The 13,931-nt window shown below is 39.4% G+C and overlaps 1 protein-coding gene and 1 long non-coding RNA gene across 2 annotated transcripts in view; one reads left to right on the forward strand and one right to left on the reverse strand.

Moving 5' to 3' along the window:
* Positions 1-13,931, reverse strand: part of LOC131877111 (protein prickle-like) — a 92,510-nt gene that overhangs the window by 71,436 nt on the left and 7,143 nt on the right. The window lies entirely within an intron of this gene.
* Positions 1,432-6,987, forward strand: LOC131877114 (uncharacterized). Its single transcript, XR_009372853.1, has 3 exons — positions 1,432-1,661; positions 1,713-1,938; positions 6,844-6,987. It is a non-coding gene; the product is annotated as an uncharacterized LOC131877114 (long non-coding RNA).

The following is a 13,931-nucleotide window of genomic DNA, read 5'->3' on the forward strand; positions in this document are numbered from 1 at the left end:
TAAAATTTCAGGAGCTGAGGCTGGAAATTGTCTTCTCAGGCTCATCTTCAACCAATCTTTAGAACCATACAGTTCAAATAAGAGTGTGTAATAAAATAGTTATTGTATATCATTGTTCTTTATTGTTAATCCAACTGCAGGAAACCATGAATTGGTCATCGTAAATACTATTGATGGGATAAATCTACCACAGTAGGCACATTGATCACATCAGTGTTAAATACAGTATGGCTAAATCACGTGTCGATATTTCATGACGAAATGGTAAACCTTGCTATAGGGCCGACTTAAATTTCTTGCTTGAATCTCTGGAGAATTGAGTGGTCGTGTATGTCAAAGGAAATAAGTAAGAAAGGCCAGTTTTGCCAAGATACCCTGCAATCGGGAAATTTTATTAGCTTAAACTGACTAGCACCTCCAATATATTGTAAGTCTCATTATTAGACTATTTTGTTCATCAGCTCGCACATAATGTGCGAATACATCTGTTTCATTTAACAAACGTCCATGCTTTTGTTCATTTTCACGCGGGTCTAAATAAAGATTTGGTTAATTGAAATTTTTAAGTACGATTTTCAAACAATTTGATGCAATGGATAACTCAACAGTACTTAGTACAAAACTTGACCCCATGGACAACGCAGACCCTAAAAGAAGATTTGCTTATTTCAATGCAAGCAATTTTTATTCAAGGCCAGGACATGGCAGCTGAAAGACGCATCTTTTTTAGACTCAATTTTGAATCATTTTTTCATGCTCCGTTTGTGATTTAACATGATTTATTATCAAACATATTTTGATATACTACTTAAAAAGTTTTTTCTTATCAATTCCAGATGTTTTTGGGACTTAACGCTACTGGGACTGAAATTCCCAGCAATTCAAGATGAAAAACTTTTTTATTTAACGTTATATAATATTTGATCCACTAACGAATTGGAAATGGCAGATCTGGCTAGCTCTTGAATGTAGGGTTGATCAGGAATTTTAGTCAAAAACTTGTCCAAGTCTGACTTAATTCCTGCTACTGGATCAACGCCTATATACGCCCTACCAATATTTGAGCACAGCAAATTGAACAATGAAAGAGTCCGAGAAAGAAGAAAGGTGGACTTAATTGGTACTCTATTATTATTACTATTATTCCTTCAGGCATTTTTAGTTGACATTGTGACTTTTATATCTGACATCGTTAGCTGTCAAATTAGAAACTACAACTTAGGCCAGTTTTTAAAGCTCGTACCTCGGGCTTGGACATTAACCGGTATCAAACTACACTCACCCAAGTGGTGAGCGAATACTCATTCTGGGTAACGTCCAAACCTTAACTCTGAGGTACGACCGTTTAAAAAAAACTCGCCTCTTATCACGAAAATGATATTTCATGGGTTCGTTAGAGTCGTGAAACACTTGTTTTCGCTAGCTATGACAGCGCTTAGTTGTCAAGTCTACGTTGCAAGATCATTAGTAGCATTCATGTTGTAGTCATGAGGAGAAAAATTGCCTGCTTCATTCTGCTGTGCTTTTCAACTCCCATTTTCTTGAATTTGACAACCAATCCCGAATCAAATGAAGCCATCCCGGTTCAATTAAGTGCACTACCAATGAACCAAGCCATATTTTTCATCGAGACCAACCAGACCCGTCAAACTATGAGCGAAGTAAGGAACCCATTCATTTTACACACCAAGCCATATTTTATATTGTGTTAGAATATGATATGTGCAGTGGAGTAGTGCAGCCAAGAGAAACCCCAAAACTCCAGTGTTTGCGTTGTTTCCGGATTCCAAGCCTTTCTGTGACATTTCCCACAGACCTCTTGCATTTACCCAATGTTTTTGTTCGGAAGGTGAATTATGCCGACATTTTAGATCACGATCTGGTCAAATAAGTTGATATTGCCAAAGCTAAATCGGCGGAAAACAAGTTTTACCTCAGGTTAGTAACAATGGTGCATTTACAGCGAGATATATTTAGACACATGATTGAACAAACAATTTTGTAAATGTTAGACATCTGAGAAAGTGGACTAAATGCATTTGTTTTTCAATATGAATGTGTATGATCTCTACAAGATTTAGCGTCATTTTATTTAATTTTAACAGTTAATTTAATTCGAAATTATTACCTTGGTTTAAATGCGTAAATGCAGGTCAATATCATTTATAGAATAATTCAAATTGGTCAAAGATTTTTGTTTTTGAACATGACTTATCTTAAAAAATACAAGGGGGTCCAGAAAAGTCATGGTAAAATAGCTATTTATTCAATTGCAGGGGCATTTTTCGACGTGGAGTTTATAAAAGTGTGGAGCTTGAAGAAAGTTGAACAAGGTCAACATCATTCGTTTTGCTTCTCTCTCCACAACATAACGAGAGTCGAGGAATTTCTTTGATTTGCTAATTGACCTCTGCACTCTCTTGCCTTTGCTCGTGTTTGTCCAAGCAAAATTCAAAATGAAATGACAATAGAACGATTAAATGCCAGCTGACTATGACAAAACAGGCAATCATGAAGAGATGAGGGGCAATCATGGAGGTTAAATATGACAACAGGAATCATAGAGACTGATCAAAACCAAAAACAAGAGCCAGCAGCAGCAGCTGACTTAGTGAACACAACAAAACTTGACGTGACCTGGAAATTAACTTAAAGGAGAATACAATGGTCACCAATAACAAAGAAACTATACTCAATCACGCAATCTGGCATTTCGAAAACATATTGAAATAAGCAATCATGAACTTGCTTCATTTTTCGGCACTATCTTTTATTTTGATTTCCTTCTTATCGCCGAAAGTCAACGCCCTACAAGACGTGCCAACAAATTGGGGGAAAACATCTGATTGGCTCATCCATGAGCAAATTGGGCTATATAATATGAAACAAGCTTCTTTATGAAAGTGTAACGTCACTGTAGGGTTTGGACATCGATTTTACCTGGCTTTAAAGACTGCTAGTGGTCCAAGTTGAAAGATTCCGAGTTTGCTCAAATTATTGAGTTCTTCCATTTCACCTTCCTTCTTGTTGATCATTGTGGGGACTTGGAGTCACAAGATATTGTTGAGAGTGAAGGCCCTGTTTTGTGGTATGCCAGTTAGGGGAGAGATCAAAAAACAACAATGTTGTGTGCATATCTTTTTTTTCGGTTGTGTTTTTTCACGGGCTTTCTAACCGCTACAGGGAATGTAATCCCAGTACTATTAAAATGAAAGGTTATAATTCGTCTATTTATTACCTTTCAAATCTTTATATGATATTTTGGTCTACCAACGAATTTGAGTTGGCAGACCACGCAGCTAGTCCTTGAATGTAGGGTTGATCTGGAATGCTATCTAAAAAATTGTCCAAGTCTGACTTGAAAGATGCAACGGGATCAACAAGGCCTACGTATTCCCTGCGAATATTAGAATGAAGCAAATTAAAAAATGAAGAGAGAGATGGACTTCATTGTTTTAACTAGCCTGGATTCTTGAGGGCTTGAAGTTGCTCTCAAAACGCATATTAAGCCTCTATGGTTACTAGAAATGACCCTAAAACCTGGTTGGGACAAAGCTCATGGATGCTTTTGAAGACGCACAGTATCAGATACCTTTTTACCTTCTCTGAACACTGTACAGACCCAACTTTTTTAGCCTCTCCCAATATGAGAGCCTCTCTCAGTCCTGGATGTTTCTTAGTGAAACATCTTTGGACTTGCTCGACCTTTTGCAAACCTGCTGAACTCATTGGAGCCCAAATGGGTGAGGCATATTCAAGATGTGGCTGGACAATTGACTTGTTCAGAGTTAGCATCGTGATGCTATCTCTGGACTGAAACGTGCGATATATCCAACCACACATTTGAAAAGCTTTACCTACCTTCAACTGGATATGCTCATCGAACTTTCCATTATTTTGGAGGTTTGTTTGTTTGTTTGTTCAGAGTCAGAAGACAGCTCTCTCGCTCGGCCTGTCATCTGATGATGGGTGTCCCAATTAAGGGACATTCCCGCTCCGTTGTCGCAACCAAACGTGCAACATTAATTATTACCTCACCCTCGGGAATGATCGCAGGTTCGCCCATTTCAGCTTTTAAGGCAGCAACTTATGCTGTAATTTAAACACCGCAAAGAAGATGGAAACCCGGCTCGCCTGGGATCGAACCAGGATTCGCAAATTGGAAAGCGGTTGCTCTACCAATACGGTACCCCAGCAAGCCTATTGTATTAGAGGACTACACCTAAATCTTTCATAGATGAGACCTGCTCAATATCTTTACCTCCATTATCAACAAGTGGAGTATTCAATGGAGTTGACCCAAAGGTCATTGAGCGGAATTTCATTCCATTCAGGGCCATATTACTCTTAGTAACCCAAGAATAGATTATTTCTAGATCTTTTGCAAGGCTAGTGGAATCTTGGCCATTCCTAACAGAAACTAACTTTGTACCGTCAGCATAAGAAGAGAGACTGGCAGTAATACTAAGCTTTTGAAGCGGGGCAATGAATATTATAAAAAGGAGGGGCCCTAAGATTGAACCCTGGGGAACACCTGACTTGACATCATGTATGTCACTAAGGGATCCCTCGATCTTAACAATTTGCTTCGTATCATCAATGAAGCTTCTTATTCAATTGAGAACCTTGCCTTGGATTCCAATGTCATGAAGGCTATTCAACAAAAGGCCATGATCTACTTTATCAAAGACCTTGGCAAAATCAAGATATAGTCAACATCAACTGACTCATGCCTTTCCAGTCCCTCAATGACCTGCTCTAAATGCTCAATCAGTTGGGTAACCGTGCTAAAATGTGCTCAGAACCCGTGCTAGCTAGGAGGAAGGACTTCATTGACTTCAATATCACAAGTTTGAGAACGTCAAAGTGGATCATATTCAATATATTGAATATTGCCCTGCTCAAGAGCTCGTCTGAAGGGTGACCAGTTAATATTCAATGTGATGTCCACTTTGACGTTCTCAAACTCGTGATATGCACCCAAGACACCTTGAATGCGTTTGCTACACAGGTTTGTGGTTCACCATTTCATGCCATTGAGTTGGAAGAGAAGAGCTTCAATATATTGAATATTGCCCTGCTCAAGAGCTCGTCTGAAGGGTGACCAGTTAATATTTAATGTGATGTCCACTTTGACGTTCTCAAACTCGTGATATGCACACAAGACACCTTGAATGCGTTTGCTACACATGTTTGTGGATCACCATTTCATGCCATTGAGTTGGAAGAGAAGAGCTTCTCTTCACACGAGACCGCATGATGAAATGGCAAACGCATTCAAGGAGTTGACCCATCAACTTTTTGAGATCTGATTTTGAATAAACTGCATGAAAAGAACGCCGCCGCTATTGAAGCCGCTGTTTTCATTACAAGAACCGGTTTTCAAGGTATGATTTTCCCTTGAAACCACTTGAAGCCAAATTTGACGTTACAGAATGTCTATTTTTTCAAAAGCGGCTGGAAACTTAGATTAAGGCTACTCGTGAACACAGCGCCATGAAATAAGATTTCTAATGGTGGCGTTTGGTTTCCTCTGGGTGCCAGATAGGGAACTTTATACCACTGAAAGCGAGTCCTTGTAAAAGAACAGAAAATGAATTTTAGTCCCCCATTCTCTAATGTCCAACATTTTCGGAATTGTTTGTCAAATCATGTGCCCAAATATATCTCGTGTAATTGAACCGTTAAAGACAAAATATTTCATTATTAAGTATAAGGTATCGGTATTGGGCACTTTCCCATTGCTAGATGTCGCCCTAAATGACAAGTTTAGCCAATGACAAGACCCCATAGAGGATTAACAACTTTCGAAGGTTAAGCCATAACCCACTAGATATGGAAGGGCAAGCTTAAGTTGAAAAGTAGCATTTCTGATTCGAGTATTGCACTTTTCTTTACCAACAGTTTGCTCAATGTTGTTCTGTATTGGTTTTCGTTAGAAATTTCAGTTCGTGGAAACAACGTGTTCAAAAGTTAAGTCCTTTTTAAGCTCCTTTCATCGCTTTGCGCGAAATAGATAAACTCTTTTGGTTAAAAATTCAATAAGAGGGCTGCCATATTCATTCCGTCCTATGTGAAATTCTGAGCTTTTGAAACATTCAAGCTAATGATTTGATTGAGCTTAATTCTAGAATATATTTCATTGGGAACACTATTGTTTATCCAATGAGAGTTAAATGGTAATGCTCGATTTAGACGGAAAAAAATTCTTTTTCGCCTTTAGCCTTTCCACCCTTATTCTCCTGGTTCATGGTTACAAGCATTTCCCATGTTTTTGGTCAAATATGACTTTTGAATATCAATTTGGCCAGTCAGACACGAGAATATCCATTAAGAAGTGCCAAAAAGACCTTTCATCACCTATATTTTCTGTGGAAGATTTTAAACTGCCATCAATTGAGACAACTGACTAAATCAAAAGATATTGTGAAAATTATCAAGTATTCGAAAGTGTTCTTCTAGTAATTAGAGTCAATGTTAATTGTTCATCAAAGACAAGCACTCCTGATCCGAACTGCATTAAATATCAACCTAAAAGTAATCATTTATGGGTACACTTTTGGAATCAAACAACCGAAGCAAATAAGTCACTTGTTGGTGACACATACACCACGCTTGTTTCATTAAAATGAATAAAGCACTGCAATGTACAGCTTTCATCAATTTTACTTCTGTGCGTACTTTTGCATTGGATATCTCATCCTAAGATTCAAAGAAGATTGCATTTTGGTTCGTTTCCAAAATTCACCTAAAATAGACCATTTCTGATAAAAGATAATAGTGCTATTTTTTTCTTGAAAATGGACTTCTCTCTTACAATAATTCATGGGTATTTTTGATTAGCCATTTAAGCGACTTGCTTCGTCAACTCTTGCTATATAAAATCGGAGGTATTTACATGGATACCGATATCATCACGTTAAAAAGAATGCATAAGAGTTTTGCGGGGACCAATTACTTGTACTTTGCTGCTCCTGGCAAGATTGCGAGCGCTATTCTGAAATTTCATCAGGGGCATCCATTTTTGAATCAATCGATACATCGAGCGGTAAGATATACCTGATTTTTTGTTGGACATTCAAATATCTAATAATCCTCCGCAAAAAAATGACTTATTCAGGCTCAAACATACACCGGAAAGGTATGGGGCGAGATTGGACCCTTGTTGTACACCTCGATGGTCAATGCTAGTTGTCCGGTGTTCGTGAAAAGGCGAGATCAATTGAGTGTGGCTCAAAGTCGAACCATTTTGCATTGCCCTGGTTATATGGTCTTACCCCAATATCTTGGATTTCCATTAAGGACGTCTCAACGCCACCACTTTTACGAAAGGTCCAAGAACCGTGAGGTGAAAAACATGATCAAGAAATCGGCCACTCTTCACTTATTCAATTCAGCTTTCCTCAAAGACAAATTGCCCAGCGAGAAGGAAATCCAGGATTTAGCCTCGCCACTTATGCAAATCAGAAGAGATGCGTGTCCCATTGCTTATTTGTCATTTCTCGAGGCAAACTCTCGTAGTTCAAAATATACTTAATGACTAAGTGGTCGCAATCGTATGATTTTGCTCTATATTCATCAATTGCTTGTCTAAGGAAGATTGGCAAAATAGAAATTGCGAGACTGAGCTCAACGAGAGGTACAGTTTATTAATGTGGTGACACTGAGCGTCTGTTAGAAAACCTATTTGAGGGTTTAACAGCCATTTTTCACCTTCACCTAATAGTTGTGGCTGGCCCAGTGTGTGTGTTTGGGATGGGAGAACCAATCCCCTTAAGGCTGTTCTGTGGTGCTATTTCTCAGAATTTTCGACTAATTGCTGGCACGTGATTTCTGAAGTGTTCACTCCACGTTATTAGTTGTAGTTTCTTAAATGCCTAGATGGACATCTGTGTTAATGTCTGGCGACAGTTTGAACGAGTTGTTGTTTGGTTTCGTGAAAAAAGTCACCCTTACCTGAAATTGGAAATATGACAAAAGCGGTTCATAATTGGCCTGACTTTTTATTCATACAGTTAGTCGAATCACGTCACATCTGTTATCTAGCTTGGACTTGGATTTTTCTCACGCTAGGTAATGAACCATAATGATGTTTTTCCACTCATGGCAAATGAAGCAAAAACCTGACCATTAATAATATCAATACCATCAAGCACAATTGCACATCCCACCATCTACCATTCTCCAATCACGGTTCATCGGCGGCCAGGCACATCTTCAAATTCAAAACATGCACATGCAGGTAGCAATTATCCAGACCTTCCATTCTTGAAACAGTAAAGATCATCTGTCATTAGACATTGTCAGTCGCACCAATGGAATCCCATGAAATAAGTCACATGTCCACATTTCCAAACGGGTCAGTCCGTGAATTCTTAGTCCGTCTTAGTTCTTAGTGGCTTGGCTACCAACAGGTAACAGACGCCCAATCCGTTAAATTGGGTCGATCTTTTTGTGCTGGAAGTGATTGAAACAAAACCAAGTTCGAAGCAATCAAGGGCCCAGACACCAGACGTTCAAAAGGATCTGGCGGCAGACGATTTTCTGGGAACACTTCCTCATTCCGGAAAAGTCTCGGAACCATTGCTTTGACTCACGCAAATTATAGCGTGCGTTCCGTTCAAGTCGCTTTTACACAGGTGTTGAAGGTTGACCTACTCAAGAAATTTCGCCATTGTGGTCTCTGAAAAGAATTCATCTCTGATGACTTCAATGAGTCGAGAAGCACATGCTTAAGCCGGGTTTATTCACGGATCTCGAAACCGTAATGCCTTTCACCAGGTGTACAGCACAGTACGGTACCCACATGTGCGTTGAAATATCTTTTATACGGTGGTCAGTGTTATGCAAGCAAGGTCTCATTTTGACATGTTGGTTTTTGGTCACACCATATGGATGACGGTTTTATGAACTTTTTTCCCCCTGAGAGAGAGAGAGAGACACCACCCAGAAACTGAAAATATTGAATTTTAGCTTGAAAAGCAACATGTGCGTGGTTTTGTGTAGGGGGATTTTTCTGGCTGCCGGCCAATGGAAATTAATTCATGAGCGTTGCTTTGAAACAAGAAAAACGGGAGAAAATGACAGTACCAAGGGTGGCTTCAATGACATATGGCTTATCACTGTTGCTGTACTGTGTTCGAGCACAAGGAGAAAATGTGACCAAAACTAGATCAAATGCGAATTTTATGGACCATCCATCTGCCTGGTTTAGCTTGTCCAGAAACAAAAAGAAGCCAGAATGGCGAAGACAAAAACATTTCTGGCGACCTAGATGTGGGATCTCTTTCCGAGACGGGTGTGATGATATCGCATGTTAATCTGGTTCTTGTGGCCAATGGCAATCCAATTTCTATTTCAAATGGCCTCCGGGAAGTGTGCTTGCATCAAGGATAAACCACTTTTGGCTGTCAAACTACCCGAAAATTGACACATTAGGCGGTCATTCCCTCATATCCAGGCCTTCCAAGAGCTAAGTTCAGGGATCTTTCAAAGTCAGCTGGATTGTGGCCTTGGCAATCTGACAACTAAAGGTTGTAAACTTGTGCCTGAGTGTGAAAGGGATTAGATAGTGGCACTTATACATTATGTGTGAAGATAGCCCGCGGATAAACTTAAGCTAAGAGATTTCTGATGGACTTTGGTGGAGTATTTTGAGCTTGGAACATCCAACATTTGAGTTGATCAGACCATAAGAGCATATTATCAAATCTAAATGCGTCCTTTTTATCACAGCCGATTATTTGATGGGAGGATAATGGCTTTAAGTTTTAACACACAAAACATGGGAACCATTCTGAACCCTAACAAACATGATAGATAATTTTTACGAGGAACGTTCAAATTCGAGTTGTTTCAAGAAATCAAGTCAGAGCACGACCAGGTTATAGATATTATACTTTCATGATGACAGTAATTGTCCGATCGAGCTTGAAACCCAAAGGATTACTTTTTTATGTATTACCAGTTGGTCGGAAATACATGTGGAAAATAAACTTTCAATACGTGCTTATACAAATCATGTAAAATGATACACATGGAGCACACATATCTTATGAAATGCGCTTGTCAAAAAATGTTATCAATTCTTCTATCCCAATTTGAGCACCCTTAGCGGTTCTTAACACCACTTTAAGATCTAGAATGATTGAAATATAAATACTTTGCTCAAATAATTCATTTACAAACCTTAAAAGATGTGTATACGACGCCTGGATAGACGTCAAACATAGTTGAAATGTGTCATATGTCACCTGATTTTCTGCTTTTCCTCGACTTATTTCCACCGGCTTTGTTCGTGAGTGAATTGAGTTGTTTTTATTGGGTTTTCACACTCGGTTGAGTGGAACCAATCAGTTCATTGTGCGACTCGTTCCCACTGAAACTGCACACTTCGGAGCACTTTCTAGACCGGAGAACACATTTTCATCCTCTTTTGACTAACTACGACGAGTGTCATCCAACAAAAGCCTCTCAATAATATGCCATGCAGTCAGGCTTCCCAAGAAGTCATCAGCATGGTAGTTGCATAGGTAACTTATTTCAGGTAGTTCACACATCCATGGTAGAGCAGAAGCAATTCATTTCTTTATTGTTGCCGTGGAGCTCATCCTCTCTAAAGCGAGTAGCGAGTATGTACAGGGTGAGATGGAACTATTGACCCCAAAGGTCACATCCAAACCGTCACTCCACGCTAGGCCCTTTTCAGAGATGGGAATTCGGCTCAAATGCGCGAAGAGCTCCGCTCAAAGGAGACTTGATTGTTTTCGGGAGTTTACATCCTTTATTGTTATTGTCGCTTCAATCCAATATCATTCCGTGCCGACCCTTTTGGCAGGCCTTAAGAGAACAACAATGGTATTTGGATTTGCCAAAACTAGCTACCATCCATCCAATCCTAGAGGATGCCAGAAGAGCCCCTTTGTCCGATGTGATGGCTTCGATTAGTCAAATTTTCAAAGCAACTCTTTATTCGAAGTCTGTTTAGGGGGAATACTCTGTGAAGTTTGAACATTTATTCCCACGGATACCACTCCCTATTTCGTCCTCTTTCATATGTTTGGTCATTTTCAGTTCCAGTCAAGACTTCATCCAACCAAGAGAACGGATGTGTATAGTCATGGACCCCTAAAACTATGAACCATGAATGGGTTATTGGCCAAATCGGCCTGCTTTGCGTCAGAGCAACTCTGAGTCACTTTTTGTTACATATTCATGTAATTAATAATCTAAATTGTTTCAACTAAAAACAAGCCACTTTTATTAAATCTAACTCTGAAGTGCTCTGCTTCTTAGCTGTTTTCAGCCAACGAGAGGAGGCCAATAATTCACATTCTATATAGCCATAAGTGCATATCTTTGATTGCCTTTTCTGAGTTACTAGGCAGTTTTGGAGCATTATTTGACCAAATTGATACATTTGGACGTATCTGTTGGTAAAATCAAGTGCAAATTTTAGATAAGATAAAAAAGTCAGGCGTTAGTAGATTTTTTGCATTCAGGTCCATATCTGAAGAAGTCCTTGGAATGGTAATCGCTCTCTTTGCGGGTGGAATAATGATTCCAGGTTTGCTGATTTGTGGCCACTGACTCGACCAAACAAGGTTTCATGGAGTGGCTCAAACTCAAAACAGGGTTAAATGCCAAATGGCAATCCTGATTGTCGTGACTGTTGGATAGTTTGACCCTCCGGCTGTTTTTGCTTCCTCATGCTAAAGACTTGCGAGATGATGAAGAACAATTCAGTTTGATTCCAGAGGAAATTGCCTTTGTTTTAACTTGATTAGGTGCTTGTTGAAGATATCGATTAAGGCGATGACATTGTCTCCGATATTTCTGGCAACACTGACCGGGTGTTGGTTTAACACCATTTGATTTTTTCATTAGCAAGTGAATTTCACTTTGTCATTTACATGATACTACTTAAAGAGTCTGGCCAAGGCCCTTCCACCAACATGTGAAAGGGGTCTTCTGTAAGTAACCCACCCATAACTCAACCAGATATCGCAAACAAGGTATGTGAATTGAACCAACATGATTTTGAAAGCTCGAAGAAATTTGACGCACTCGTTTGGTCGGCATTTGAGCCCATCCAAAAAGAAGGGCCCATCACAACCATCAAACCATCCGCCGAGCTACTCACTCCTACTACTTAGCAATTGGAGTGCTTCAGGATGCCATTTCCCAACTGACAGAAAATAGGATTGGATAACGACGACTCCTGCTCTTCGGATTGTTCGCATGTTATTGAAATTGTCTACTGTTCGTTACACTCGGAATATTTGGGGATGGTTCGGAAGCTTAGCATGTACTTTGGTGGGCATTTTTGGGCCTCTGAATCGTAGAGGAGGATAACTAATCTTCGGGCTTGTTTTCTTGCTTGCCAGCCTCTAAATGACCAAGATTTGTGAGTGTGTGAGTTCTCTTTTTGTTCCATGTGAGATGGACAAATTAGGTCATATAATTTCTCAAATGAGAAATTAATGAGAACGGAGAACAACTTGAGAACCAGCGAAAGAAGTGCCGAGCCACAAAAACACATCAATCTGGATGGCGAAGATGAATAAGAGAGCAAAAGTGAAAATTCGACAAGCCATTCCGGGCTGAACACCTTTTACCACATCAAGATGCAGACATTGATGCTTTGGATTATTCAGGGAAGAACGACTCCGCTGGACGGGCAACATATGATGATGAAGTTGATGACGACGATGATGATGATGATGGCCAAGACGATGAATACGGCGTTATGTTGTTCAAGAAGAAGAGGTGTACGTAGTGTACATCAAAATATCAGAGTCATGCCATAAAATTAGCTGCCATCGCCTTGTCAGTAAACCTCCAGCAATGCCAAACAATATCGTCTCATCTCCTGAGAATCTGGAGACCTACTTCTACCACTTCGGAAATGGACAGGCAAATATTCATAACGTTCTCGAAGCTTTCTACTCCACCCGATGGAGAAGAACTCAAGATGGATATTGCCAAAGACACTTTTGGCAAAGATTGCCCAATAGAGCGTTATTTACTCTTCAACAGCTGTGCACTCCACCAGAAGGAGTAAACCATGTCACTTCATATTTGCTGACACAATGAGTTTACTATTCTCAAGTAAAGGACGGGAAAATATGTTGTTTGAAAGGCCAAATTTTTTAATAGCCAAGTAGTTAAGATTTATGAAATGAAAATAGAAAAATATGGTGTTTCATTGCCATGAAAAGCACACTTTGTTAATTTAGAAACATCATCTCCTGTTGAGAGAGTTTTGGAATGTTACTTCAAAATTGTCTGACGATAGTGCATTGCCATTAACAGAGTGAAAAGGGTGACAGAAAAAAGCAGCATCAAAATAACCACCTTGAAAGTCTCATTTGCAAGACCAACACTTTTTGACTAGGTGTTTTGAAGAGTTGTGATTGTGTCGGTTTTCCTCGATTTTTGAAGTAAAGTGCCGAATCTTCAACAAATATTCATTGCGTTTCCATTAAGAGGTTGACTTTTTTTTTTTTACAAATTTCACAATTTCATAACATATTTTCAAAATTAAAGTGCATAACTGAAGTGCTTCAAATGTGAATCCATTGGTAATATATGTGACTTAATTCCAAGGGGCAAGAAAGAATCTTGAAAGAGGCCCTTTAGAATTAAACTTATTAGTTTCACCGATCTTTGATATAGGCTCTCTGTGCATCCCGCAAAAAGGCAATCAATGGTCGAACCATTTTCTGTTGGTTTCGTCTCTTGTCTCAACAATGGTGACATCTCATTTCAAGATCTAACGTTTGTTCTTTTAAGCTTATCGGAGAGAGTGCTATGCTCCTTAATGACTTCTTTCTCTCCCTCGGTCAGAAACCCATGAGAATGTCACGATTGATGAACAGGAAAACAAGTAGTAAATCAGATCTCTTTCTCCTCCCTAAAACCCACAGATA

This window comes from Tigriopus californicus, chromosome 2 (assembly GCF_007210705.1).
Source record: "Tigriopus californicus strain San Diego chromosome 2, Tcal_SD_v2.1, whole genome shotgun sequence".
Lineage (NCBI taxonomy): Eukaryota > Metazoa > Arthropoda > Copepoda > Harpacticoida > Harpacticidae > Tigriopus > Tigriopus californicus.